The sequence below is a fragment of the Anguilla rostrata genome, chromosome 10, assembly GCF_018555375.3.
Source record: "Anguilla rostrata isolate EN2019 chromosome 10, ASM1855537v3, whole genome shotgun sequence".
Classification (NCBI taxonomy): domain Eukaryota; kingdom Metazoa; phylum Chordata; class Actinopteri; order Anguilliformes; family Anguillidae; genus Anguilla; species Anguilla rostrata.
In genome coordinates, this window is record NC_057942.1 from 38294297 (window position 1) to 38314870 (window position 20574).

Consider the following 20574-nt stretch of genomic DNA (forward strand, 5'->3'; position numbering starts at 1 on the left):
TTGATCTATAAAAAGGTTATGACACGTTAATAAACGTGTTATTCACTCTTTACGAAGGGTTTACGACTTAATGACATAATTGTTCAGACTGGTGTCACTACACAAGAGGAAGAACTCACCTGGAGATTTTCATCAGGTTCTGTGTTATCTCTGTTGCACTGTGGGTAAATCCGTGCTCTCGCTCGGTCAGCTGACCGCGGCTCGCTTCTCTCCCGTTTCAGAACGAAAACGCTGCGGCTGCAGTTTCTGGGAATCGCGGTAAGCGTTTTTTTTTTTTTTTTTTTCTCCCCGGTTTTGTTTTTGTTTTTGTTTTTGTTTCTGCGCGTTGTGTTTGTGCGATAAGCAGCAAATCACCCCGGATGAAAACAGGCTGATAAAGTGTTTATGAAATGTTTGGCAGAGAGCTGGAGTTTTTCATAAGCAGGTGGCCGCGGTGTCGACGGATGTTTAAATGAGCCCGTGATTGCTGTCGGAAAACCCGGATCATCGACAATGAGAGTCATTACAGCGTATTCTTCACTGGCTTTACTGAAGAGAGACCAAATGCCAATCTCTCTCTTTCTCTCTCTCTCTCTCTCTCTCTCTCACTCTCTCTCATTATCTTTATCTTTATCCAGGTCAGGACAGAGGAGGAAATGGCGCCACCTCTCTCCTTTGCTCTTTCTCCATCTCTCTACTTGTTCATCTGTCTCGCCTTGGACGTTATTGTGATATCACTTGATATCACACCTGCCCTGTTTCCACCTTGATATCACACCTGCCCTGTCTCCACCTGATATCACACCTGACCTGTCTCCACCTTGATATCACACCTGCCCTGTCTCCACCTTGATATCACACCTGCCCTGTCTCCACCTTGATATCACACCTGCCCTGTCTCCACCTTGATATCACACCTGACCTGTTTCCACCTTGATATCACACCTGCCCTGTCGACACCTGATATCACACCTGACCTGTCTCCACCTGATATCACACCTGCCCTGTCTCCACCTGATATCACACCTGACCTGTCTCAACCTGATATCACACCTGCCCTGTCTCCACCTGATATCACACCTGTCCTGTCTCCACCTTGATATCACACCTGCCCTGTCTCCACCTTGATATCACACCTGCCCTGTCTCCACCTTGATGCCACACCTGCCCTGCCTTCGGGTGACGAATGTGAAGCTTCAGCAAAAGAGAGAACTGCCTCTGTTAAGTAGACAAAGTAGAGGATCTTATAAAATACAGTTCCAGGTCTCGCACTGAAGTCGACAGCAAACTTCGAGAGAGGGGTTAAGCGGACCGGTTTTGTGCAGCAGACTGAGGGGGCCGGGTTTCGCCGCGGTCGTTCTCCCGCGAGCTCATGAGGGGCTCGCTGCGGGGGTAATTAACTGCAATGGGACGGTAAAACCATAAGTCATCGCGCACCCCTCCCCGTCCCCCCATTAATTACCCCGGGCCTGTTCACTGCGAGCCCGCAGCACGGCGGCGTGTCCCAGCTGCTAGTGTTGCGTGCGCGTCTAATTAACGCGTGTTCAGGTCCTACGCGGGAAGAGCTTAGAGGCGGGAGGGGGAGTGGGAGAACCTAAACCCTCAATCTCTCGGGGGGTGATTAATGATGTCGCTCTCGGTTAATGGGGAGGGGGAGACGCTTCTGGGGCCGGGCTGTAGGGGTGGGTGGGTGGGTTGGGGGGGGGTGGGCGGGCGGTTGACAGGAGTCATTAGAGTCACGGCCCCCCAGGTCCCGCTGCCAACAGTCAAACCGGCAATTAAACTCTCCGGTTTTTTCACCTCTCTGTGTTGTGCTCATGTTGCGTTTACATGTACTCCTTTGGGGGAATGCTCTTATCCAGAGTTATTTGCCTGTGCGGGCATCTAACAACTCTCTCAGAAAAAAAGGTATGAAAAAGTGCCTATGAAGGTAAAAACGCTTGTCACTGGGGCGGTACCCCAAAGTTATGTAAAAACGTACCCCTGACCAGCAATAAATAATTAATTTGTACCTCTTTTGCTTGTAAAAGGTACTAAAAAATTAGTTCCCAAATTGAACATTATTGTACTGTCAGGGAACAAACTCGTTCCCTAAAGAATATAAATGTACCTCCTCTGTACCTTTACCTGTCAGAGTGAAGGCTGGAAGGGCAGTCTTGGGCCTGGAGGGAGGTGTAGAGATGATCCAGGCCTCCAGTCACACGGGAAACAGTCCCAAACTCCGGTGGGGAAAATGGGCTGGATTGAGCCTGAAGAGTAAGGAGAGCAGTTCTAAACATTTTTTTTACAGAGAGCTGGCGGTTTCTTTTATTGCTGTAATTACAGGAGCCGACGGCACGCCTTCGTTTCGCCAAAATGGATTAAGAGAAGTTTACTTTGGGGAAAAGCTGCCGGCTCAGTTCTCGAGGCTCGTCCGCCAAAACTTTCCGGACTTTTCTTTTCTTTCTTTCTTTGTTTTTTTGGGTGGGCGGTTGGCGGTTCTCCGCGGGGATCCGCCTTTCCGAGTTCGATTAGCGGCCCCGGTCGGGCTGTTTTTGACGGCCGGGTTTCCTCGTCGTTCGCTAGCGTCTCCGCGGCGACAGCGGCGCGCTCTCCCCGCGCCGGAGCGGAGCCCGGCCGCCCGGGAAACGAGCGCTAATCGAAAAAGTCGTTAGCGGCTGAACATCAGCCCAGGAAGCTAAGGACCATCCTGATGGCTTGTGGGAAGAAGGAATGAAGAGGCAGTAATGTTTGCTAATTGCACGGAGAGCATCTGAGACACACACACACACACTCACACTCGGTTATGTCATTGCTAATTCGACAAAATTTGTCATGTAAACAGTTCTCTGAATGGCGGTTTGATGAGTTTGTACAGTAATTAAGCTAATTGTGTGAGCGGTGATGAATGTGGGACTGCAGAGAGGGAAGCGGACGGGATTGTCTCCTGTGCTTTGCTCGCTGGTGGGGTTTGGGGGGGGGGGTGGGGGGGGTTAGGGGGGGTTGGAAGCGGGTGGCTCGCTGGGCTGTCCCGTGGACGTAGACGGGGAGAGGAACACGGGCGGGGCTCAGAATTTCCTGTGTAGCCCCTGATCCACAGGCCCGTTTTGGGTGCTGACAACGGGCCAGGCCCAACAGCGCCTTGTCTGTCCAGACACACGCACATACCAGCACACACTCGTATACATGCGTGCACACACAAGTATACACACGCTTGCTCACACTCTCTCTCATACACACACACACACACACACACACACTGCAAAACACTCCTCATCAACACACCTACACAGTCATGCTCACAATTATCCACTTAAATCTCCCTGCCCCCAAACATGGTTAACCTGTGCTGAATCAGGCTCATAGCACTGTAAGTTTATCCTGCTTAGGCTCACAGTAAGGTTAACCAAGTCAGGCTTTTGGCCCCCTGTGATGTCACTGGAGTTGAGAGCTATTGCTTGTAAAGCTGCTTGTGTCAGATATATATGTTGAACTGTGCTACAGTACAGTATGTGGAACAGCAGATTCATGACTGGCGACAAATCTGCCAAACCTCAGTTTCCCCCCGGAGCCCAACCCGCCTCCCAGCTGACCAATCGTGTTGCCGGACCTCTCTGCAGAAGCCCGCCTCCGAGCGCAGGCCCCACATCGCCTCATCTCATTACGGTGAGGAATCGTTCTGTCCGTGCCTCGTAAATCAGGGTGCGAGTTCTGCACGGCAGCGCAGTTGTCTGCCGGAGGCGGCGCAGGGGATTGTGGGAGGAGAACAGGACCGGCGGGCGGCGGCGGCGGACATGGCGGCCGTCGGGCCCAGCGGGTCAGCGCGTAATCGCCCCCAGCCTCGCCGCGGGACGGGAGCGCGCCGGTCCGAGCTCCCCGCGGTTCGCGGCCTGCGGGTTGCCCGCGGCAACGGCGGTCTGGCGACCGGCCCGCCGGCTGAGCCGCGCGGCGCGGAGGAGTGGCGGATGCTGGTTGCCGAGCGACGCGCGCGCTCAGGAGGTGAAGCGGTTCTCGTCGTCGTTCGCACGCCGTCCTGAACCGGATGAGGTCTCCTCTGTAGTGACGAAACGGACCTGCAAACCGCAAACTGGGAAAAGAGGGAAATGCTGGGGATATAAATTAGTGTGTGTGTGTGTGTGTGTGTGTGTGTGTGTGCGTGTGTGTGTGCGTGTGTTTGTGAGTGTGTGTGTATTGGGCTTTGCTGTGGCCGGCCGTGACCTTGCCTGAAGGATTGTGGGGTTTTTTTTGGCTGTGGTGATCATTGGGTCAGCTGGAGACTGACCGGGGGGTGGGGGGGCAGGGGGGCGGGGGCAGGTGTAGGGGTCAAGGCCCAGCAGAGGTTCATCCACTGGCATCGCAGTATGTCCTCCCTGTCACTTTGACACTGTGACTAATGTGACTCATCGCAGCTGGTCTCTGTCAGACAGGTCTGCACACAGCTTCCTCCTTGACCTCCTGATTTTTCAGAAAATCTCCGAGGGACATGCACATGCACACACACTCACACAATAAATCAGAGGACATGCACAACAACAATAAAAACAATTCCTGGTCCATTGAAAGGATGTGTTTCGGGTTCAGTCTGTGTATATGGGAGGTGTGTGTTTTTTGGTGTGTGTGTGTGTGTGCAAGTAAGTGCATGCTGAGGCTGCACTTTGTAAGGGCATGCTGTTGCCTCACCAGAGTGAGATTTATAATTAAAAGTGATTTACTTTTATAGTAAGAAACTGATATGAGATTATATTTATGGGTTTTTTTGGGAGGGGCGAGTGTGGATGATGTCAGCATGGACTGTTGAAGGAGAGGTTGTTTAGAAAGTCCTTTCCAGAAAATGTATCGCATCTCACCCTGAAAAAATGGACAATTCTACCATAAAGCATGACCCACACTAGCCACACCCACCCCGCCCCAAATCCATGCACACCCCCAACCCACCCCTCTCCAGGATCCCCTCCCATAAATCAGTGATCTATCACAGTCTGTGAACACTTCCCCGAGTGATAGATAGAGAAACAATGGGAGGGTAAGAGGAAGAGACAGAGAGAAACGAGAGCTGAAATGGAGATAAATCCTCAGCTGGGGAATTGACAGGCGCGCGTGAGCGCACACACACACACACACACACACACACACGCACTGCCCACACACGCGCACACACACACACGCTGCCCACACATGCACACACACACACACACACACACACACACACACACACACACAGCGTGTGCATCTACAAATGCACTCACACACATGTGCACAGACACAAACACACGCGCACACACACACACAGCACAGGCATGCACAAACGCATTTATACACACGCAGGAACACACGTGCACAGACACAAACACACCCACATTCTCTCTCTCTCACACACAGACACACACACACACACGTGCACATTCGAGAAAGGCAGGATTTATGGATTGCCGCAATGGAAAGCAAACATATCTTCCATCTGGCCTTGAGGCACAGTGAGTTGAATCAATGTGGTGTGGAGGACGCAAGCTTCAAGCTCTGCTAAAACACCAAAAAATATATATTTCAGAGACAAACCAGCAGACACGCCAGACTTTGACCACTCTTACAGGCACTAAAGGGTGACTTGGGCCTGAGGCAGGGATGTAATTACTGCTCTTACTGTTCCTGGAGCTCTCCGGCAAGCAAAAAAAAAGTCCCATTTCACTCAGTGGAGAAGAGAGCACTTGGCCAACCACCCCATCTTGGTGCTGGCTTGTTCTTGCCTCTATCAGACGGCAGCAGAGGTCAAAATTTCAGGTGTCGGAGAGGAAATGTTCTGCCATGTGTCTCTGCCACCCATGAACTCCAGCCAGCTGGTTTCACTGATTAGTTCTACGTGCTGGCTGAAGATTTGCGCTAATTGGCAAACCCAGGTGATTGGAACAAGATATTGTCCAGGACCTTTACTTCCCGAACCTGGAATGTTCCACCGTTGGATGTCAGTTACATATTTTCACCGAGGATACTTGCGGTTTGGTGCTGTGGCTCACGACTTGTTCAGCAACGTCTCGTTTAAAAATGAAGGTTTGGGGCTAATTGATTAATCTCCGAAACAGTTCTGCGCTCGTTTGCGCACCGCCGGATTGGTTAGCGGTCCGTTGGCTACGACGTGGCGCTTGTCGGATTTGCGGAAAGGCGTGACGCTCTGGCCGAGAGTAGGGACGTCGCCACGGAAACCTTGACAGGCGAGGCGAGTTCCATTTAGGCAGCGGGTTTCGTTGTTTTTCTTTGCGCGCGAAGATGGCGGGTTGGAGGTTTGTCAGACGTCCGGAAACCTCCGGAAAGTGAACGACCGGGGCTGGGGTTGGGGTGAGGGTGGGGGGGCTTCGTAGAACGCTGATCAAAAGCTGTCAATCACGCAGCTGCCACGCCCATTATGGTGGTTGATGATGTCTCACTCACAGAAATATCATCTTTATTCCACCAGCGTCTCATCTTCACTTTTCAGAATCTAGTCCCAAGGCACAAAGTTTGTCCATTTCTACTAAGGCAATTTCAGTCCTCAGCACAAACCATTGTAAAAAAAAAAAAACTGTGTTAGCACTGGGAGTCTCATTGCGCTTGTTAGTCGGTCTCTGACGTTAATAACGAAAGGCACTGCGCACTGTGTTTCTGCAGCCGTGGATTCTGTTCGAATTGATTTATTTTACTCTTATTTACTCTTTTGTCCCCGTAGGGAAACGCCCAATCGTATTCGCAGCCTGGGTTCGCCGCGGCAAAGTCGTCCGTCGGGAGGACGCAGACGAGGGCTCGCTGTACTCCACCGCGCGTGCTCATTTTCACTCCGCCAGGCGCTGCGCTGGCGATTGCGTCACGCCCGCTTTCCCCGATTCTTCGCCGACCGATTGATTGATTGACTTGCGTTCGTAGTTCTTCTCTCAAGGTTAATGACCCTGTTGTCTGAAATCTCGTCTCATAAATCGGTATTAGAATCAGAAAAAAAATCACGGTTTCCCGCTAACTCCCAACGGAGAGACGTACGCAGAAATTTAATTAAGTTTAATTTTAAATAATTTTAAATCCAGGGTAACAGTAACAGATAAATCTATATAGCCTAGTCAATGCAGCAGATTTCTCTCCCGTTTTAGTTAATGAATATATATTAAAAGGAAGACTTGTTGACACGTGTGTGATGTTATTGAGATTATATTTATCACTAGGTTGGAATGATAAATCAATCTTTATAAACTCTCCCTGTTCTCATTACCCACAATCCTTTGCTTCATCTATGTGTTATAATATATGACCCTCCTGCAACTGACAATATCCCATTTGCTAAGAATGAAGTGGCAATCCGTAATAATATTTTCAATAACAATAATCACCATCGTGGTCATAAATTAATGACAGCGCAGGTGATGATGTTTGACTTTGATGACGTTTCCGTCAGCGTTGATGTGAAGAAACGGGCGTGACGGGCTCGATCGAAACGGACGAATCTGAAGTTTTTTTTTTCTTCCCGAATTCTGCTCTGCCGAGAGCCACGCTTGGAGCCGCTGCGGTGAAGGCAGGTGTTCAGGTTGCGTCGCGGTGCCGTTGCCGCGGACGACCGCTCGTACGGAAACGGGAATGTTGAATATTCCGGACACGCCGGAAAAGGAAGGGAGAACGACGCTTGGAATCTTTTATTCCCTTCAGATCCCCCCACCCCCACCCCCACCCTATTCCTATCAGGAATAATTCAAGTGTCCATTATTTCCATATATGAAATAAAATGCATCGGGCGCGATGGTAATCAGACATGTGAGCAGCATCCGTGAGAGCCATATAACACACCCTGAGTCCGTAAACAGTCCCCCTCGCGCGACTCGATGTGCTGTGCTGAATCCCCAAATTTCACCCGCAAACCGTCCCCTTCAGTCTGTTCACAGAGCCCGGGGGAGATGGAAATGTCCTTATTCAGTTACTAATCGCTTATAACATGTTTATTACCTCATAATGGGTTTATAGGTTGTACTTAGTAATATGTAGTAATAGTTTATATCTGTATATATAATGCATGGTAAAAAATCTTTTAGTTGCCATTTTCTATCAAATCGTGTGTGTTCTTGGGCTTGTTCCTGTTCTGACACACACACACACACCTACTCTCACCTCTCTTTCTCTCACACGCACACACACACATCTCTCTCACACATTCATTTGCTTATAAAATCAGACTAAATTGACTCTACCGGTGGGACTGATTCGTAATGTTTGTTTTATATTTCACGCTCAGCGGAAGTGTTTACGTACTTTAGACCGGGCTGAATTAGGCTCTTCTGCTCCGTGTCTACCTTCTGAAGGTAATTCTGTGATTACCACCTGCGGGACTTAAATCGGAGACTCAATCCCGCCTCTTAATCGTCTCCATCCTGTCGAGACGGTGACGTGGAGCAGGAGTAATGAGCTGAGGGTAGTGTTGCCGTGCAGACCCAGCCTCCGTCTTCCTCGGGAAGGAAAAGGACTCGGTCCATCCTGAGCTCTCGCTAAGCGCAAGTCCACGCAACTGCGCGCGGACAAATACGAACGCGAAACCAGCCGATTAATTAAAGAAGCTTGGAAACAAGCCACGCCCCTCAACTGTCCTGTAAAATGACGATCTTGTATACGTTACCAGGAGATTTTCAAATGAGTTTCCTGACAGCTGGGAAAAATGAACTCTCTTCAGCAGCTGCATTTCCTGGTATGAGATGAGCTTGTAAAAAACGCCATTCTCACGTCCGCCCGCTTTGAGCCAAAAACACAGCACTGGCTTTGCTTTTGAAAGGCGGACGTGTGACTTTTGACCAGAAAACGATAAACGAATCGCCGCGGAGACGGAGACTCATTCTGATCGTGGCCGACGGCACGAGGTCGGCGGCCGGAGGTCGATCCGGCGTGAGACGGTACCGTTGCGTCCGCGGCGTGAGAACGCGCTGTTGTGCTCGGGGTGCGAAACGGTACTGTTATGCCCCGCGGCGAGACGCTGGTTTTTCGAGAAGCTAGTCGGCGTTAACGAGCTGCGGGAGCAGGGCGATCGTGCGCCGGGACCCGCTGCAGTGTCTGCTGGGTAAATAACACGCGGCCGTATTATGACCGTGCACCTTGCCCAATACACACAGTACAGTTTCCAGTGTAGATTCAACTCTTAACTCAACTCTTAACAGAGAGCGTATGAGTCCAGTATGCACGAGTTGATTTAACACTGAACATGTTAGTGTGTATATGGGGCGGAGTAGAATTCGGTAACTTCCGATTCCACTCTCTGCAATCTCCATCAGATCCCATTTCCGGGAGAGCAACCTTGGGCGCTTTTGTTTTTTATTTTTTACTGATGAATTTATTTATTTTATTGATATTTCCATTGTTTTTTTGCCCCAATTGGCCCCGCTGACATTGATATTGATTTGTCCTCTCTTTCTTTTAAGATAATTAAATTGATGCAATCTCATCTCTCTCTCTCTCTCACTCACTCTTTCCCCCGTGCTGTGCTCTATAGGTACGGTAACTGTGCATCCAAATGTTATAATGATCTTTAACTCATGAATATGACTGGGTGCTCTGAACTGGGAGAACAATGGGGTAAAAGCATTTTTAAAAAAGGTGCAATTAGCACAGTATCTGTCATAAGCCACCATAAGAATTTACTCCTGTTCACATAAATAATGTGATGTTTTTGGGCAGTTGTTGAGTGGACATGATTTATATTTGATTCTTATGAAAGAAAATTGCAGTGCATTACAGTGCACTCAGTTCACGTACGGTCAGCTTGTAATGGGTATTTCACGACAAAATCCAATGCATCATTAGTTACTCAGAGGCAAGATGTCTATCAGCAGTGCATATTTGTTTCAAACTGTGACACTGTCTGACATTTGGTTCATGAGAGCTATCTGTCGTTGGCTGCTTTTTTTTCCTGTTTGAGAAAAGTTTTTTGAGGGGAAGTGTCACGGTATGATTTGTGGACTTGGAATAATGGCATGCTCCCCCCCGAACACAATATAGCACTGGGGGCTGCAAAGTTTGAGTGAATGAGTGAATGAGATAATGAGAGAGTGAGAGAGTGAGAGAGTGCGTGAGTGAGTGAGTATGTGTGTGTGTGTGTGTAGAGAGAGAGAGAGATAGAGAGAGAGAGAGAGAGCGAGTGATTAATGTCCTTTACTGTAAGAGGGTTTATACCAACCCTGGCAACTTGGGAAGGAGAAATATAGGCCGAACCCATAGAGCTTAAGAGACAGTTCAATGTCGCATACATATTAAAACCATATGATTTCGTACAAATTATTTATGAGCCTGTTAATGAATCCATGATCTCTACATTAACAGAGCCTTCTTAATTGTAACATACTCAATGTCAAAAACGTACTTAGCTGTCCTGTGGATATCAAGGGGAAACACTTCATTATCACCTTATACTTTATATAATCCCCATTATTTTATGACTGCAGTTCATTAATCAGTAATCAGCACATTAAGGAAGTCTCATTAGCTGTAATAGATTCATTCATTATAAGTGGTAGTCAGGTGTGCTTTTTTCAACTCTTTTCTGCTCACCAGTGGGGCTATGGAAGGGTTTTATAGCATGCACAGTCATGTGACCCACTCATTGTTCTCTTGATTGGTTCAGACAGGTCATTGATTGGCAGCTCATTGTACTTTAGCTCCACCCACTGCTGGGTTCATGGAACTTCACTGTCCCATCGCTACCCTTGTCCCTTCAATTCTCTCTTTCTTTCTTTCTGTTCATTGTGGAAATGTGACAAAACAGGAACCACATATCACCCCCTCCAACCTGCAATGCCACAGCCCCTCCCCCCCCCCGCCCCCCTCTAAAATCCAAACAGCCTTTTTCTTGTCCGAGAGCCAGCCGTAAAATTTTACAGCAGCACCTCGAGAATTTACAAACCAAAAAATATACTCGTATAGAAGAATTCCCTTGGAGTGAACATTTCTTCAAAAATATGTGTATCTTCAATGAAATGTGCTGGTGTGTAAAATGGTTCATGTGTTTCAAAACATTGTTTGACCCAGGCCTGGCTCACAGAGAGACGGAGATGGAGAGACAGACAGACAGACAGACAGACAGACAGACACACAAGGGCGCTTACGTAACAGTCTCTCCTCCCATCAGTGACGGGTTTTCCAAAAAGAATTGAAGATGAAATCATCCTCCTGGCCGTTTATTGTGCTGTATCGATTAGACGGGCCCGAACGTCTCCGGCCCGCACCTTCCGCTCGCCGGCAGTCATTACACCGGGACCGCACGCCGCAGAACCGCCTTCGCGCTCCGCTCCGCTGAAAATCGCGTTACCTTTCTGAAGGACGGTTAATAATTACAAAAGTATGAGGGGAAGAAAAAAAAAAAAGAAAAAGAAAAAAGAAAGCAATCATTCCATTTCGGCCGCGGACGTCGCGAAAAAAAAAAAAAAAAACGCGACGCGTTCCGGGAAGAGGAATGCGCTTCGATTGCCGCGCTTCGGCCTCGAGCCAGCGCAGGAAAAGCAATCAAATTTCTGACTACGAGAGGCGGTCGGTCTGCACGCTGACGATTGAATGCCTGCTTTGAGCCAAAAGAAATAAAGAAAGAAAGAAAGAAAAAAAACAGGCCAGAGGAACCAGTATTAGAAGGTAATCACTACAGACCTGAGTGGCTTGATCATAAATAAATAAGTAAGTAAGTAAGAACAGCCATTACGTTAAAGCCGCTGCTGCGGTCTATAGGAGTAGCGCGTCTGATTCTGTTTTATGAAGTAATGTAATTGAAATCATCTCAAAGGGCGCTGCATTCTCTTTCAGACTAAAGGAAAAGGATGGTGAAGAGGTAGCGTTGTGCTCGTGTGCGTGACAGTGTGTGTGCTCGTGTGAGGTTACCCTTCATCGTAAAGTGTGAGCAGATGTTTTTTTACGCCCCGTACAGAAAGGAGAAAATGAGGGGGAAGCTAATAAGGGACACCAGCGCTGGGCTGCGTTGTGCATTCTTACCGCTCACCACAATGGAGAAGTGCAAACCATCAAGTGTACAGCAGACACTAGAGCAACGGCTCTGCTATTCCCCCCACTGGTGAAGTGTAAGTCATCAAGTGTACGGCCGACACTAGAGCAACGCCTCTGCTATTCCCCCCACTGGTGAAGTGTAAGTCATCAAGTGTACGGCAGACACTAGAGCAACGGCTCTACTATTCACCCCAATGGAGGAGTGCCAACCATCAAGTGTACACCAGACACTAGAGCAACATGTCTGCGATTCACCCCCAATGGAGGAGTGCCAACCATCAAGTGTACACCAGACACTAGAGCAACATGTCTGCGATTCACCCCCAATGGAGGAGTGAAAACCATCAAGTGTACATCAGAAACTAGAATGGTTCACAGGACAAGCCTTTGCTTAATAAATTTGCAAATAAAAATTACTTTTATGTCAAAGGCTCCGGGGTTTGGGTCCAAAACTGTCAGTGACTGATATGCATGGGGATTAAATTATTGTTGCTCATGAAAATATTTTTTTGACATACAGATTAACATAGGCATAAAATTTAATGTAGACAACCATACGGATTGCATTAAGTTTAATTTTGATGTCAAAATAAATTAATCCACTCAGAAAGAAACTGAGAAGAATGTCCGGGGCAAAGAAATTCATTAACGAGAATCTTTAAAAAATATATTTTGCAAAATGCATTTTGGTGTTTAATTTTCAGTGTTTTTTTAAGTTGTCAGGTTGTCACAAATAGTCATTTCAGCTCCTCCTGCAATCAGCACATGAAAATTGCCAATCCCACCAGAAATGACATTGTTTTCAATTTTTTTTTATTTCTCTTGTCCTCTGACACATTTGTCTCTGGGTTTTTATTTTTTCACGTATAGAATAATCAGGTTAGAGTAATAGGGTGTCGATACAGAAATCACACAACGTCTGTCAGGACCCAAATGGCTTTGTGCCAGATGTATGAAGGCATTTCTTTCCGAGGCTGAACATCAATACCTGAGAAAAAGATGAAAAAAAAAATGCAGAAATGACCATCTGAAGGAGGGAGGAAGCACACAGAAGAACAGCCGTCAGCCCTGGATGAAATGGGCCATATATAAAAAAATAAAAATAAAAAAACTGATATTTGCTGCTCAACTAATTCAACCTCTTTAAAAAGTTGTGAATTTGGCCCAGAGCAAGGGGTGGTGGTGGTGGGGTGGGGTGGGGGGGAGCGGTATAATTGGCGGATAGTTTTTTGCCGCACGGGTGCCCTGAGTCTGAGGGGGAAGATAGATTTTATTTCGCTGGCGGTTCCCTGGGCGAACAAAACGGCGATGTGCTCTCGAGCCGGGACCGATGGAGACCCGCTAACTCCGTCTGCCATTTTAGAGCCCTGCAGTCTCCGCCATTTTCTGTTTCGTGCTTCTTCTCCAGGAAGTGAAGTTCTGGTGGCTTAGGAACGGGCTGTACAGCACATTCAGAATCCAGAGGAAGGAAAAGCTTTGTTTTCTTTTGTAAGAGACGGATGAAGAAAGAGCATCGAGGGGGGAATCCGGTGGAAGGACAGAGTGACATGGGACAGGGCTTGAGACCAGGAACATGACCATGTGAGAGACAGAACGCCAGCGTGACAGAGACCAGGAACATGACCAGTGTGACAGAGACCAGGAACATGACCAGTGTGACGAAGACCGTGAACATGACCTGCGTGATGAAGACCAGGAACATGACCTGCGTGATGAAGACCAGGAACATGACCTGCGTGATGAAGACCAGGAACATGACCTGCGTGATGAAGACCAGGAACATGACCAGCGTGATGAAGACCAGGAACATGACCTGCGTGATGAAGACCAGGAACATGACCTGCGTGATGAAGACAGAACATGACTCGTGATGAAGACCAGGAACATGACCAGCGTGATGAAGACCAGGAACATGACCTGCGTGATGAAGACTGGGAACATCACCTGTGTGATGAAGACCAGGAACATGACCAGTGTGATGGAGACCAGGTACATGACCTGCTTGATGATCGTATGGAGTGAAGAAAATGGTTATGGGCCACCTGGAGAGGGGGTGGGCGGTGGGCGGTGGGGGAGGGGGGGGGGTGAAACTATAACATGAAGCAGAAGGAGTGAAGAGCAAAGGTGTATATATAACAAGGGCAGATAAAATGGAGCTGTCAGCGGAGGAGAGGAGGAAGAGGTGAAGGGATAAATGGGTAATATATCACCGTTTAGGTCTTCACAGAGAGGGGTCAATGGGGACCCCCCCAAACAGCCTCCAGCCAAATTCAGTTTACACCAGTAATGGAGCTGAAGAGACAACGTCATTACCCATTAAGCCCCAATGCCTCTACATTTACACGCAAGCACACACATGCACACACACACACAGACGTGTGCACGTGAGCATCGACATACACAGACCTGCACGTGCTTGCACACACATAAATGCACGTCATAGACGTACATACACATAAACACACGTCATTAACCTACACACATGCAAATGTGCACACGCAGAATAGACCCGAAGCTGTCATTTCCGTCTACTGAAAACAACTGCAGGAAACTTCATTGCAGAACATTGTTTGAATTCTGAAACCCACCTTTAAGCTGATGGAAAAAAACAGTGGTTTCATGACTTTTTTTTTCTCTTTCTCAATCTTTTTCATTTTTTATTTATTTTAAAAATATTTTTACAAAGCTGAATGCGGAAGCGTGCGCCGAACTTTCCGTGAATAGAATCAACAGCGAGCGCAACGAACAGTTGGCTGGAAGGTAATGTTACGATATCCGTTGTGCTGCCAGCATCCAGGCCAGATTGGGGGAGATCTACTGTATGTGGCCTGGTTTTTTTCAGATTATCACGGCGGTGGTGAAGAACCTATCCCGGGTTCTTCTCATCTGCGCATCAGCGGTGGAACAGGCGCGATCAATATCAGCCAATCGCGTCGCGGTGCGGCCGTGCGTGCGTTTAGATTAAAACACAGGAAGCGCCGTTCCTCCTACCGAGCGGGCCTCTTCCTCCGACGGGGGGGTCTAAAAGCTCCGAAAATAACACGTTAACCCTCTGAGACGCTTTAACAGAGTTCCCCCCCCCCCCCCCTCCCCAGGATAGGCTACATGGTGGGGCGTGTCTCTTGCGGAATTTTTAGTCGTTTATCTTGGAATTCAACCTTAAAATAAGCCGTAGGTAGCCAAGGCCGTGAGAAGCTAACCGTTAGACCAAACCCCAGTCGCAGAACTACTTCCCTCAAAGGGGTTTTTTGGGGCGATAAAACTTTTATGAATCTAAATTCTGCGGGAATCGGAGGCTGAATAACAATGCGACTCCGCCGTTATGAGAGCACGGGCACATTAATTGCCAGTCGCCATTATTCCACAGAGGCATATCCCCCCCCCCCCCCTCCCGGTGCATTTTCAATATATGCACAGTATTATCCCCGCGAATACGTGCTGAGCAGGTGCGCGCGGATCTCCCCATCAAAGCCGGCGCCTCTCCCGCCCCCCACCCCACCCCCCGCCCCCCCTCCTTCTTAAAATGTGGCCCGTTTCATCTCTCTGGGGGCGGGGTTAAGTGCGTGTGACCCGCGCATTGTCTGCTGATGAGCATCCCCGGCGCTTCCTCATAATCTAACAGGAAGCATCTCGAGCGAGCGAGCGAGCGAGCGAGGGAGCGCGCTGAGAAATGAATATCAGGCGGATAAATTTGCGCGACGCATTCTTAGTTTGGCCACGAGCGATGCTGTAGCGGCTACGTGTCCTGATGGCGATAACAGGCGCTGGAACGAAAGGAATGCAAGTTAGACTGCTGTTTTAGAAAAAAAATAATAAGTCGGAATGCTGTTGTTGTTTTTTTTTTCTCTCTCTATTTAAGCATTGCTTTGTTGCTCCAAAAAGCCCACGCAAATAACACTGTGATCATGAGCATTTTCGGGAAGAATTAAAAGCCACTTTTAAAAGTGGCCTTAATGGGGCGCCATGGTTACGACGGTCTGTTCAGGCCTGATGTGAGCTCGTATGCTGTTCCCCGCTCATTTTTCTGTACGTGACGCACAGACACACCGAAGGAAGCGAAGTGCCGATGTTCTGCTTTTAATTAAACGTCGGGGACACGGAGAGCCCTGGACTGCTGAACTCAGGCTTACTGGACATGCATACAGAGTCAATGAGCTCTCAGCACTCGGTGGCCAGACCCTGGAAATGGCTTCAATCCGAAAGATTCGTTTTCGTTTCGAGTTTGCTGCGCATGCGTGCGTATGTCCAGCTGAAATGTATGAAGTTACGGACGTTTTACATGCTATAAAATGTTTGATGCACAGGGATGAAGGCGGGTCGAGGTGGGCTTACCCAGGAAACAAAAAGAGGCCGGTCCTTTGTTATTCATTGTGACATCACAGAAGACATGAGTGTGGGTCATGTGTATGAGCGGGTATGGGTCGGGTGTGTAACCTTGGCCTACGCAGACATAGAATCACCAGACCAGTCCCTCCTACTCGTGTGCGACGAGAAAGATCACAAACTCTGGAAATGCCGGATCTGAGGTGCTGGACTTGATCAGTCACCCCCCCCCCCCCCCCCAGCCCCCTCCTCCTTGGGGCATGAATGATGTCCCCAGATAATTATTCCGTTTTATGACCCACAGCACCCAGCGGTCGTTATGGAGACGAGCCTTGTTGTCAGCGTGCCACAGACGCTTGGCGGGCAGCGTTGCTTTCGTTCTCCACTCAGGAGACGGGAACTAACAGGAGGCAGGCCTACTAAAAAGACACCCCTGCACTGAGCAGACCGGGTCCTCCAGGGAAAACAGAGGGATGAAGAAATAGAAAGAAACGACAGGAAGCCGCTGAGCCTTTGCTGTCCTTCGCTTCAGAGACAGTCTTGGGCTGAGTTCAGATCCAAGTTTTTATGTTTTCTTCCTGAAGTTCCTTCCCTTGCTTCAAGGGGGGAATTCCCCCAAAATGGCAGGGTGAAACATGGCAGCCAATCCAAGTGGCGTTCGGTTCCGATTTATGAAAAGGGAGGGAGCAATTATATTCCATCGCTCATTTTTCCTCCCTCCCTCCAACGGTATAAAATGCAAGCCTCCAGCAAGAAGGGAATACCACAATGCAGTGCTCCATATGTGAAGAAGAGAGGAATGAAACGGTCCACTGTCAAAAAGAGGAAGCAACTTTTTTTTATCGTAGGATGAGTTTGGAAGGTTCATGAATAACTCATGAGTGCTCTTTGAGGGGATGGGAGGGTGGATCAGGAACTGAAGATGGTCAAATCCTTGAGCCTACACATTTCAGTTTTTGTGTTCTCACAAGAAATCCTCACTAAAGCCATCTCAAAGGCTGGCAACAGTGTTCTATAAGCCCGGCTGGTGTGTTTTATTATCGCTGAAGATAAGCCAGGGTAGTTGCTGTGAATTATTCATGAGCCTTCCAAAGTCACCCTACTTGTGCACCGAGCAGGGTTTGCTACGAAGTAACACTTCCTATATAGGTTGCGAGGGCGGTTCAGTTCTATTTTGGTTTGTTCCTCATCTATCTTCCCCTGCAGAGCACCCTGTTAAGATCACAAATCTCAACACAAAATGGCATACTTGAGGGAAGAGAGCAAAGAGGGCAAAGTGGCACAGTATATCTAAAAGCAGCCTGTTACTCTTGCCAGCCCATAGCTATAGTTGTTTTTTCCAGTCACTGGTATTTTACATCATTCCTCCATTTGGAATGCCCAGGCAAAATTTTAGAAGGTCCCTTCAGTGAAATGTCCCACGGCGGTTTCGAGAAGGGCCCCGCCCCGGTGCACCCGTACCCCAAAAAGCCCCCCCCCCCCCAGCCTCCGCTTATTTTCCACCCTGCAGTCCTCCAGACGAGCTGTGCAGCCGCTATCCTGGAGGACTGAGCAGACCGCGGCGCCCTGGTCGACCAGGAGGGGTCGCCATTGTGCAGATAAATCTGTCGACACTTGATGCTTTTTGAATCGCACCTTAAACCCGCGAGTTGTCCCGCAGTGCTGGGGCAGATGACCCGACGACTCCACTAGTTTTCAGGGGCGCAGTTTAAAAAGCGGCGTGACTCGGGTAGGGGGCGCAGAGGGGGACTGAGGAGAGAGCAGGCGTTGAACGAGCAACAAAAGGTGCCGTTCGAGACGAGATTTAAAAGCGCCCCCGCTTCCCGCGGGAGGGGCGCAAAGTCACTCCGAATCTTTTGAGCCCCCCGAAGCTGAAAGCTTCGCCGTCGGTTTTGAAGTTTTCTGAATTCTGCGCACGGTGGGGGCGGCTCTCGTTCCTTTGATCCCCATTTGGGCTGATGCAGAGGAACATGCCGGGACTCTCCCTCGTTGGGCTGGGGCAAATTGCACGCCAGCTCGCAGGACTCCATGTGGCAGTCGGACGGCGTTGGTCCCGTGGTCCGGGATCCTGTTTTCGGGCGCCCCCGGGGGGCATTGCAGCCCAGCGCATCCTCTGACAGGCCCATAATTGTTTTCTCTAACGCATATATATCTTCCGCATTACAGTCCTCTCAGAATGGTTTATCAGCTGAAGGTCTGGAGCCCGTGGGTGAAATATGAGAAATCAATGTTAAATCAGAGGCGCCCTCCTCCTCTGCGGCTATCCCTGTCTCTCAGAATTTAGGTTTTTTTATGGGACCTTTGGGGCGGGTCCTGGGACATTTAAGATGGCTCCTGGGACAGGGGCTTTGGCACAGCACACAGTGCCATTTTAGTGTCTTCTACACAACGCCAAGCGGCACCGTGCCAGAAACTCTAAATCGACACTAGGGACGGACGCGTATAGGCAGAGAGGTCGACTGACAACCGGAAGGTTGTTGGCTTGATGCCTGGTGTCGCACAGATAGGTGTATTCCAGGTGTGGACTAGCGGCTGGAGGGTGACCGGTGTTATCACTACTGTGCCTAGTGGTGCCAAAGTGCCCTTGAGCAAGACACTGAACCTCATAACTGCCCCAGGGGCACTGAAACTCATAACTGCCCCAGGGGCACTGAAACTCATAACTGCCCCAGGGGTGCTCCAGGTGACCCTGTGTTCTGATCTCTCTGATGACTCAGCGCTTGTGCTGTACGTAGTGTGACTTTAAATGCTGGGGGACCGTGGATGTGTGTATCTAGGAGCGATATGCAGAGGGAAAAAAACGCAAATTCCCGTTACCTTGTGTTAATTGGCAATAAGGCGATCTTAATCTTAGTCTTAAAGTTGTAGCACTCGAGAATCCCCGGGCACTTTTAAATTAGATTAAAATGGAAGAGAGGAAAAAAATGTGAATGAACCGAAAGTCCAAATTGGGGAACAGACCAGCCCTGAGAGCAGACGAGCCAGCGCCAGACCCGCGGCCGCTTCGAAGGAGCGCCGAACAGATGAGAGATCTCTTTTCTTTTATTTCCAAGCAGCTGTGAAGAATCGCTGTTAAAAAAAAAAATAAATAAATAATAAAATGAATTAAAAACGAGTTTAATGGGGACCATAAGATCAGATCCTGTTACAACAACTGCTCACGACCACAAAGCACTTTGAAAAGTAATTAGTTTAAGTCTTAAACGCAGCCCGGAATTTAACATTAAATGCCTGAATGGACGTTTTCTCTAATGTAAATTAGCCAGGCGGTGCTCTGGCTTCTCCTCGAATTCCACGCGATCACAATAACATCTGCTGTTTATGAGGCGTGAGGTGCCGCGAGGGGTAAAAAAAAAAAATAGACCCAAACTTTTTTTTTTTTTTTTTTTTACACTCGGCTTAGGCGCACGCAAAGGGAAATAAAATAAGATAAAGGTTGAATAGCCACTTCACTGCCCTCTAGGTTGCGGGACTGGGACAGTACAGCATGGCACCTGCGCAGATTCGGGAAGCGGTGCAGCGAAGGATGGCTTTGGCGGTTGACGTCCACGGGACGTCCCGTCCTGGCGTGTTGAGTGCTGTTCGCCTGGCATGCAGAGGGCTTAGAACATGTTTCCTGTAAAAAATAAAACCGTGAAGTTCCATCTTGCATTGTGGAATATTTTACATTATCCTCCACAGGCAATGTATGGGGTTTGGGGGAGTCGGGGGGTGGGGGGTAGTGGGGTAGGGGGGGTGACTGCTGCTGCACATACTATTTATTTTTTGACCCCAGACTGATTTGGTTTCAAGAAGGTCATATGTATATGTGTGTGTGTATGCATGCGTGCTTTTGTGTTTGTATGTGTGTGTGTGTATGTGTGTATGTGTGTGTGTGTAGGTATCATTATTCCCTCTGCATTCTGACCCCCAGTAGAGCCAATCAGAGGCTGAGATTGTCCTGGGATCCTGGAGATTGAGCCTGTAAACCTGCATGAATATTTCAATCATCTGCAGGGAACCGTCATGTGCTGTGAGATCAAATCTGCTTTACCTCATCACAGAGGCTTTTCCCGCTCTCTTTCTTTACTCTCTCTATCTCTCACACACGCTCTCCCTCCTTCTTTCTCTCTCTTATGTCTTTCCAAGTCTTTACTTCTCTTTTCTCTATACTTCTGTCTCTTGCTCTTAATTTTTACCTTTATGTCTGCCTGCCTGCCAGCCTATCTGTCTGTCTGCCTGCCTGCCCATCTGTCTGTCTGCCTGACTACCCATCTGTCTGTCTGTCTACCTGCCTGCCCATCTGTCTGTCTGTCTGCCTGACTGCCCATCTGTCTG

The 20574-nt window shown here is 48.8% G+C and overlaps 1 protein-coding gene across 1 annotated transcript in view; it reads left to right on the forward strand.

The window, feature by feature from the left end:
* cbwd (COBW domain containing) overlaps positions 1-19170 on the forward strand; it is a 244096-nt gene extending 224926 nt beyond the window's left edge. The window contains exon 17 of the transcript XR_010323825.1: positions 19158-19170. The gene's annotated coding sequence lies outside the window, so the exon portion shown is untranslated. The remainder of the gene's footprint in view (positions 1-19157) is intronic.
* The last annotated feature ends 1404 nt before the right edge of the window (positions 19171-20574 follow it).